The sequence below is a fragment of the Quercus robur genome, chromosome 7 (genome assembly GCF_932294415.1).
Source record: "Quercus robur chromosome 7, dhQueRobu3.1, whole genome shotgun sequence".
Lineage (NCBI taxonomy): Eukaryota > Viridiplantae > Streptophyta > Magnoliopsida > Fagales > Fagaceae > Quercus > Quercus robur.
Window position 1 is genome coordinate 26,004,576 of NC_065540.1, and position 10,550 is coordinate 26,015,125.

The following is a 10,550-nucleotide window of genomic DNA, read 5'->3' on the forward strand; positions in this document are numbered from 1 at the left end:
TATTTGGGATTTGCTTCCATCCCTAAATGTGACATTACCACCCCTTTTTGGCTCAAAAGTTTTGAAGAGAGAGCGGTCTCCAGTCATATGTCTTGAACATCCACTGTCAAGATACCATAATCATTTGTCCATCACTTTAAGATCATTATGCATCATGAAATATACTTCATGCTTATTAATCAAGTCATATGGCAAAGTTCTTTCTTTGTAACTTCTGCTAGGTAACTTTAACTGAGCCCTTGTCTTTCTTTCGCCAGTAGCCCGATATATGCACATTTTGAGACAGTCTAGTCTTCTTTTGCATTTCTTGAGAATCAACTGTTCTCTCACCTGAGCTGATTTCATCACAATATCTATACACAGATCTTTTTTAGTCAACAAAGATATCAATTTCAAATAAATTTTAGACTCACACATCCTAAGAAACTGAAAGACATCAAAATTAGAATCACAAGAGAAATTATTTGAAACAGACTTGTTCATGTAATATGTATCCATGACAACAGGGGTCAATGGATCACATAACAAAGATTAAAATCTAATCAGAGTGTGCCTGCTCTGATACCACTTGTTGAGTTAAGATAGCATGAGCCCAGTTAATTAATTCAATTAACTAAGTTGATTATGAAAGCTCACTTAGTTTATAAAACACTTGTGCATGTTTAGACCCCCAAATAAAAATATTCCAAAACAAGCTTATATTCAAACAATGTATGTGCAGAATAATAAATATAAGCTATACCCAAATATGCAAACTACTCTAAGACATAATTTAATCACAACACATCAGTAATTAAAAGCAAAGAGTAAGGGATAGAGAGAAGTAAACACAAGATAACACCGGCACATGTTATCAAAGAGGAAACCGAAGAACTCGGCGAAAAACCTCTCTGCCGCCCTCCAAGTGGTAAAGTGATCCACTAGAAAATCAGTTGGGATACACAAATAGCAATAGACCCTCTAAGTCTAATCTACCTAATGCACCTATGCCCTCCAAGCTTCTTGCTCCAACAGGGTTATGCCTAACCTTGTCTTCTCCAGCTTAACGGATCCTGCAATTAGCCCATTACATCAACCAAAATGAATTGATTCTCTCTTGAATTGCTTCCCAAACACCAAGAACCTTCTCACTGCTCTGAATGTAGTGAGGTAAGGATTTGGCTTAAGATCCTCTCATGGGTATGACAATGGAGAAGGTGAAAATAGAGGAATTTTGGAGAATGAAATGTATAAGATTGTAGATGAATCAATCTTGTTGTTCTCTGGGGTTTCTCTCTCAAAATTCTCTCTAGAAGCTTTTTACATTTCATGGGTATAAGGGTATTTATAGTAGGGTATGAAATGGAATGTGAAAAGTCAGTTTTCAGCAAAACAGGGTGCACTGGTGAGTCACTCATGACTGGGATGAGTCGTGAGTTCCAATCACTAGATAATAGAAAGGTTATTTTGTAATTTTGTCTTGTAATGATCCAGCTATCCTGACCCTTTAACTTCCTACATGCTCCACACGTGTGACACATTCTGGCGAGTCACCACTCGCGAATCAGTCGCGAGATCTAGTTGCGAGTTGCCTCTTAATTGCACACGCTTGATCAATTCTTCACACTCTCTCACACATAACCCTTACATTATTACCACCTAAATACAAGGTTTCTAAATACTAAATTACAAGCAAATTTGGCACGAAATAAAGCTAACATATAGTTGAATAAATCAACCTTACAAATTAATTAGGTCAAATTACATGAAAATTGTGAAGGTACCAACAAATCACCAATTAAACTAAATGCAGCGAAAATTAAATTGACATAGTAATTTGTTGACAAAAGGGAGAAAACCTCTTACAAGGTAAAAACCCTATCAAGTGAATTTAAGGTCACAACTTTCAAGAATCCACTAATCAATAATCAAGCAGTTACAAGTATAAGGAATCTTACCACTACCTTGGTCTATCCTAAAATACCAACCTGTAGTTGAACTTTTGCTCTAATACCCAATTAGACTTTTATAGGCCAAGAATGTATTGACCCCTTGTAATAAATTAACCAATTAATCAGCCAAGTTAATTAATTAATTCAATTAACATGCAATAACGTGTGGTAGCACAAAAAAAAATCACCAAATAACTAAATGCAGCAGAAATTAAATTTGACATGGTAATTTGTTTACGAATGGGGAAAACCTCCAAGGCAAAAACCCCACTAGGTGAATTTAAGGTCATCACTCCCGAGAATCCACTATTATTAAAAAAAGCGGTTACAAATAAATGAATTCTAGTACCTTATACCAATCAACAGTTGAACGCTTACCCCAATATCCAATTGGACTTGTTCTGTAGTGACAATCTCTCCTTTTCAATGCACGGGTCCCAGTATGTGACTAACCAATCGATGCACGGATCCAAGTATGTGACTAACACACCAACTTGAGAAGGATGCTGGCTACAAAGTTTTTCATTTCATCCACATGATGAAGATCAAGAAGCTCCTTGGTTACAAAATCCTAGGCGTACAAACGCAATAGCTTCTTCAAGAGAAAGATGAAATAGGGCATTTGTCTTTGGTCACAATATGCTTGCAACAACAAGTGCAACAACCTTTGCATCTACTTGCATCAAGTGTGACGGCCCTTAAAATAATCCTTATATATGTTTAGGGTTGTAAGGAAAGAAAAACTAAACACATACACATGGATATGCGTGAAATCAGATCTGAAAAATTGATTTTCGTAATTCTCGATTGATACAGCTGTTGAAATTATCTATTGAGCTTCACATTTTAAATCTTGATAGATACATCTGTCGAGCTATATGTTGAGCTTTAAAATACAGAACTTCTTCACTTGATTCTTGAACAGATTTGCATGGCTTCAATACTTGAACTTGAACTCTTGTTCTTGAAGTATTAAACACATCATAGATCTACCCAATTACAAGTAAAGTGCGTTTTGTCAAAAGATTAGCCAATTCTAAATGACATATGTTCTTAACATGATCCACATATGTCCTAACAAATTTGATCTTGTAGTAGCCTTCTTTCCTTTGTTGCACAAATCGCTAATCTGTGACTAACTCCTTTACATGGATTCCAGTACGTGACTAACTCCAGCAACTTGAATGATTGTTGTTGGTTACAAAGTTCTTCACTTTATAAACGACGAAGATCAGGAAGCACTTGGTCACAAAACCCTATAGCATACAAACACAGTAGCTTTACATAGAGTATATGAATTCTAGGTCTCTATATTCGTGTGCAATAGCTTCCAAAATATGCCTTATATATAACTAGAGTTGTGAAAAAAGAAACTCTAATCAAATAATACAGCATTGGCCGAATTTCAAATTTGGAAATTTTGAAATCGTAGTTCTCGATAGATCGATCTTGTGTCGAGCTTTTGTCGAGACTTAATGAAACAGCTTTTCTTCACTTGTTTCTTGGATCAATCTTCATGACTTTAAAGATACCACTTGATATGTTTGAGCAAAATACTTCTTAATACATTAAACCCAACTTAGATCTACCCAATTACTTGTAAAGTGTGTTTTGTTAAAAGAAACCATTATTAGGAATCTTCTTTAAAATTATATGATTTTAGTGATAATTTCTCATCCTATAGTACTTGATGAATTTCAAATATTTCATTGGTTCTGCAATCTTTCTTTTGGGTTATTCGATCATGCAGTTAGCTTGCGGCTTGGACTCGCGACTCAGTCAAGTCGTGAGGCCAAGTCGCCAGTCCACTCTTCAAATTCCCCTACTCTCACCCTCTCCATTGTTACATCTTTGAGAGGTTCTTTAACCAAATCCTTTTCTCACCTTACCCATATCTGTGAGAAGGCTTTTTGGTGCTTTGGGAAGCAGTTTGAAAGGAACCAATTTATATTAGTTGATGCTATGGGTTATAGCGGAATTCGGTAAACTAAAGAAGAAATAGGTTCGGCGTAACCTCATTGGAGCAGGAGCTTGGAGGGCTTAGGTACACTGGGTAGATTAGGCTTGAAGGTTCTTCTATTGTTCATGTATCCGAACTACATTCTTTAGTGGATTATTTACCGCTTCAAGGGCGGCGGAGAGGTTTTACACCGAGGGCTTCAGTTTCCTCTTCGATAACACATCATTGTGTTGTCCTTGTGTTTGCATCTCTCTTCCCTTAATCTTTGCCATTTTAATTTCTGTTGTGGATGTGATTTTATTTGGTTTAAATTGTTTATCAATTCTGTTATATGTTTATGTTCATATTCCGCACATTAATTGTTTGATAATAAACTTGAATTGATAATTTGGAAATTGAGGGTCTAAACATTCATAGTGTTTTATACACATATTGAACATTCATTTGGTATTAAAGCGGGTACACTTATATTGGTTTTATTACCTTAGTGTGATTCTTGACCCCATATTGAGATGGACCGGTCTCAATCTCTAAATGCTTCACCATATTTTGATGATAGCAACTATGCCTTTTGGAAAGTTAGGATGAGGGAATTTTTATGTTTGATAGATGAAATTGTTTGGGATGTCGTTGATATTGGATGGACTAGGCCAGAGGTTGCCAAATCCACATGGGATAAGGCAGCTCTCGCGGCGTCAAATGCTATTAGCAAAGCACTTAATGCTATTTTTTGTGGTGTGTCTCCAGATGAGTTCCACTTGATATCTCACATTACCATTGCCAATGAGGCATGGTTGATATTAGAGACCACTTATGAAGGAACAAAGAAAGTGACGGATACCAAGTTGCAAATGCTAACCACTCGGTTCGAGGAGTTGAAAATGAGTGAGGACAAGTCCTTTGACTTTTTCTACAGTAAGCTGAATGAAATGGTCATTGGCAAGTTTAACTTGGGAGAGAAAATGGAGGACTCGAAAGTTGTACAAAAAATTCTTCGTTCATTGTCGGAGGGCTTTCGTGCAAAGGTGACTGCGATTGAGGAGAGCAAGGACCTTGATGAAATCAAAGTCCAAGAGCTGATTGGTTCTCTCCAAACATATGAGCTTTCATTGCCAAACCAATGAAAGAGCAAATCACTTGCTCTTAAGACGATAAATGAAAGGGTAGGAGCTCACGGCTCATCAGATGAGGATGTAGTTGATGCCTACCTTGCAAAGAATTTCCGCAAATTTCTAAAGTTCACGAACAATGGGAAATTTAGTGATAAGGGAAATTTCATGAGTTTTGGAAAGGAAAAGAAGGACTTCAAAAGGAGAGAAGGGAAGGAGTCCCAATCTACTCAAGGAGTCACTTGTTTTGAGTGTAATGGGCATGGCCATTTCAAAAAGGAATGCCCCAACTATTTGAGATCGAAGGCCAAGGTGTATGCCACCACTCTCAATGACTCAGATTCCTCCACTTCTGATTTGGAGGATAGCTGTGATGAAGAAGGAAATTTCTCAGCATTTATGACTATTGCTCATGTTGAGTCTTCAAAGGACTTGAATTTGCTTGTGTAAGAACTTGAGGAGCATAGTGATGAGGAATCCATGGGAATTGTATAAGAATTGGATGCTGAAGAAGATGAAGATACAGCCGGTCTTCAAGAGAATTACAACTCACTCCTTGAGAAGTCGGGAGAGTATGCAAGGGTGGCCAAGGTGGTTGTGAAGAAGATGAAGAAAGCAGAGGAGGACTATTGAAGTCTCCTATTGAGATACAAGGAGGCCAAGTGTGAGATTGAGACGCTAAATGGTGAGCTAATCGAAGCTTACACCAAGGTGAAATTCCTTGAGCTTGAGGTGGTTCAAGCAAATGCCAAGGTAGAGCGAGTATCCACAAAGAAGCTTGATGATGTCCTTTCTCATCAAAAATCCTTCTCCGACAAAACCGGATTAGGATACACCGGAGAAAGTAGTTCAGCTGTGAATATCTCCAAAGAAGTGAAGTTTGTAAAGGCCAAAGAGTCAGTTGTAGTTGCCTTTACTGTGGAGAAGGCAAAGGTTGAGAAGAAAAAGATTATGGCTGACTAAAGGGTGCAGAATAAACACCATAACCAATCAGTGGTCAAGTCTGAAGCCAAAGCAAAATCACTTCCACGATCATAAAGAGGTCCTAGAACGAACCATGTGTGTCATCACTGTGGACTTCAAGGACACACCCGACCCAATTGTCATAAGCTTAGAGCATTGAAGAATGCAAGTGATCAAAGGTCAAGAAGACCAAGAAATGACAAGAGGACTTGGGTTATTGAGTCATCAAGAGGTCGAAATGATGATCCCAATGTGATGGACATGATGAAGATGATCAGTGCATTCACCACTTGCTTGGAAAGCTTCACAAGAAGGTTTGAAAGCCCTAACTCTCATACCCAATCTTATAGGGATATCACCCCAAACACACGTGATGTGTGGGTGAAGAAGGGTACTCATGCATAAGTATTACAACATGTCCATGCATTAATACTTCCTATGTTGTGTGACTATGCTTGGTTGTGTGCTTTTTGCAAGTTTGAGTTGAAAAATTGTTTGTTGGTCTGCATTTGTTTTAATTGTTTTTACATTATTTTTTTTTATCAATCTTTTCTTGTTTTTATGTCAAAAATCCAAAAACGCATAAAAAGTAGAAAATCAAAAAGTTTGATCGACTTTGTTGAGTTTTGTCTTATAGCATGTTTTGCCTTGTACCTTTGTACTAATGGCCTTGTGCATTTATGAGCGTAGCTTGTTCCTTATGCACTTATATCATTGTGGGAGAACTCTTGACATCTACGTGACTATTGTAAATAGATCTTCAAACTTGTCATGAATGATTAGTGAATGGTTTTGTTGATCTTGAGACATGCATAGACTTGTGCCTATATATCTTCCCACTCATTTATTTTATTGTTTTTGCTTAAAGAGCTCACCAATTGTAAATCTCCAAATGAAAAGAGATATTGAGCTGCAAAAGCCTGTCACACATACTAGTATTTGACTAGGAAAAAGGGAAAGCGACGTAAAATAAAATGTATGATGCCTAAAGAGCCAAAGGCTAACTCATCAAATTGCAATATCAAAAATTTTAGGCATCGATCTCACAATGAGATGTATTGATTCAAAAAGATCAAATGATATGATGTATATGGAGCCAAATGAAAAGCTTCACAAGTTATATAATCAAGTTTTGTGGGAGGTCATATATGCATATTTCTATAATTGAGATGGGTCACATTATCTAGTGCTAATTGTGTATGTCTTGGTTGAATTAATCATTGAAGCTTCACATTAGACTAAGGACTATCTCATTTTTGATACTCACACACTTCACACAAGTCTATGTTCATTGAATGCCATATTCATTTGTGTGATTGTACTTGATTAAATGTATTTTCACATGCTCAATCTTTGTTGATCAATCACAAAAATATTTTTGAGTGTTTTAGTTGTTTTTGGAAAGTATTTTGTCTTAAGTGTTCTGGCAACTGGCCCTGGCAACTTGCTCGCGACTTAACCCAGTCGCGAAAATCGCATGTTTTGCGCAAATAGATCAGTTTTTTAAAACTTTTTTGAGTTTTCTCTCGAACATTTTGTGACTGTTCATTATCTTCCTCACTTAAACCTCTCTCAAACTCACCGTGTCACTCCCGAAAAACCTCCATTTTTTTGCATCATTTCAACTTTAAATCTTCAAGAAAAAGGTATTGGCTTTTTCTTTCTCACTACATATTTCATGTTTTGAGCTTTATTTTCTTGAATCTGTGAGTTGTGGTTTTGATTTGTGTTATCTGTTATTTCGGATATGGGTTGGGTTCATGTTTGTTGAGTTTGGGTGTTTGGGTTTGGTTGATCTTGTTTCTAGGATGCTAAATATGGTTGTTATCATGTTTTAATTTCATTGTTTGAGTTTCTAAACTGATCTGTGTTGGTTGGTAAATCTCATACCCATGATAATATGTCTCTTTGTCATATGCTATTTGTTTGGGTTTACTATGATATACTCTGTTTGTGAGTATGGTTGGTTCAAAATGGTTGAGCTTAAATGGTTGGGTTATTTTTTAAAGTTGCTATTGATATCATGTGTGTTGCTTCTGCATTAAGGATATTGTCTGCTCTATGTTGGTTTGAACATCTCATACTCATTAAGATATGTCTCATAGACATATGCATTCTTCTGGATGAATGTGGTATACACTGCTTCAATACAGCTAATTATTGCTTGTTGAAGTCTGTGCTTGGGAATGTGCCCTAGAGTGTTCTTGTTTGAATTGTTGTGCTCACTGTCACAATGTGTTATGCATAAGTTTTGGTGATAGGTTGTTCTATCCTTTTCTGATTTGAGCTATCTCTTTCAATGTTTGAAACTCAATTGAATATAGACTGAATGGTGGTAAAGTTCTATGTTCTTTTCAATTATACTAACCTGTTACTAATGTTTGAATTTCCATCTACTGTGCTTTATTTTTGTGGCCTTTTCTACTATGTTTGCAAATGACTCCTACCAAGAAGAAAACCACTGCCAAGAAGGGTGATAAAAGGCTAAAAATGGACAACTTCAAGTTCAAATCTACTTAACACTTTGAGAGATACAAAGAGTACTACATAAAGGCAACAATCATTCAAGAAAGATTTGTGAACTTAGTGGATTTGAAGGACACTTTCATTCCCAAATGTTTTGAGGGTAGAGGTTGGGATAAGTTTTTGAGTGACTTGCCTGGAGTGTGTGAGCCTTTGATCAGGGAGTTTTATGCAAATGCTATACTAAAAGAGGATGAGATAAATTGTTGGATAAGAGGAAAGGAATTCACTTTAGATGCGGGTGATATAGATGAGGTGCTAGGGCTTGAAGGTTTAGATGACCATGACTTCACCAATTACAAGGACAGGATGCTATCCATAGAAACTGTACAATCTCATATTGGTAGTGTTAAAGAGGGGAGATGCCTCAACACTAATACCTTCCCAACTGACATGAGCTGTCTGACCACCATCATGATGTTCAACTTATACCCAGTAAGGAAGTTGACTACAATCAACAATACTAGAGCTATCTTTCTCATGGAGCTCAAGGAGAACACCTTCATAGACATTAGGTCTCACATCTTTGACACAATTGTGGAAGAGACTAGAATAACTTCAAGGGCCAAGCTGATTTTTCCCAGCCTTCTTATGAGGCTTTTTAGACTAAAAGGTGTTGACATCCCTCAAGATATCAGTCTCATGCCTATAACCTCAGCCATCAACAAACTAACCATCACAAGGATACAAGTTCGTCTCCCAAGTGATGAAGATGAAGGTGACCAAGGAGAAGGTGAACCAATGGAGACTGAAATAGAAGCTGCAGGACAAACCTCAAGGTTAAGAGGTCGAGGCAAGAGGAGCAGAGATTCATCCTCATCAGTTGTACCTCCAGATGCATTCCAAATCATCCTAAAGAGGATTGATGGGCTCAGAGATGTCTAGAATGAACAATTTGACAGGCTGGCTGCACTTTAAGACCACATGAACATACTTTTAGCAAAATTTGATAGTTTCAGCACTCAGCAGTGACCCTTTGTCCATTCCGGTCAAAAAGGGGGAGAATTTTTGAAGGGTAGCTCTTGAGGGGGAGTGTCTGTTTGAGGGGGAGCATGCCAAAAACTTATCTTAAGCAGTTTACTTTATGTTTATGTTCTATAGTTTCTGGTGTTGTGTTTTGAACAATATTTTAATTATGGGTTTGCTACATATGTTGTTAAACACTTTGGTTAATTTTTTACTCATGGTTGGTTTATCTTGTGTGATTATGGTTTAATGATTATTTATAAGTTTATATTCAATCTATGTACTTTGGGTTTTGTACCTTTGCCTTGTAGTGTAGTACTTGTTATTTAATGTTTTGCATTTTCTTTAAGTACATTACTCTTGTGCCCTAGTAGGATCTTGTTCCTAGATGCATATATGTTTTGTGCATTAGTTGAGTGTTGGACATGCAAATGATAGTTTGCATTTAAGCTTATTAGTTGCATGTTCGGATGTTCATTCCATATGTGAATGAGCATTGTGGTCACTATTCTATAGCGATTGCTTGTATAGTCAAGCCATGGTTTATTACTTTATTCCATTTTGCTTGATCGCATTGTGCTTGCTTCATATGCATTACAAGTTTTCTGCATACAATGATCAAATTGTGTTGTTGTGTTTCAAGAGATACTTGTTCTTATGATTCAAGAGCTTCACAAATTCTAGAATTAGGTGTGAGTGAGTTTTGTTCAACTATTCCCAACTCATATGTTAAGTCTAGAGTTTCTTTTAGGGTTTTGTCATGGAATAGCCAAAGGGGGAGATTGTAAGGTTGAATTTAATCAACCATCTTGTTGGCTTTATTCCGTACCAAATTTGCTTGTAATTTAGCAATTAGTAACTCTGTATTTAGGTAGGAATCATTTAAGGGTAGTGTGTGAAAGAGTGTGAAGAAATGCTCAAGACTGTGCAGTAAAGCAGGGACTCGTGGCTGGATCACGTGGGTGGCTCATGGCTTGCAAGTTGCCAGAAGATGCACACGAGCGAAGCATGTAGAGAAGTTGAACTCAGTCAAGTCGCAAGGCCAAGTCACCAGTCCACTCTATTATGGAAAAACTGACTCTTCACATTCATTTCTCA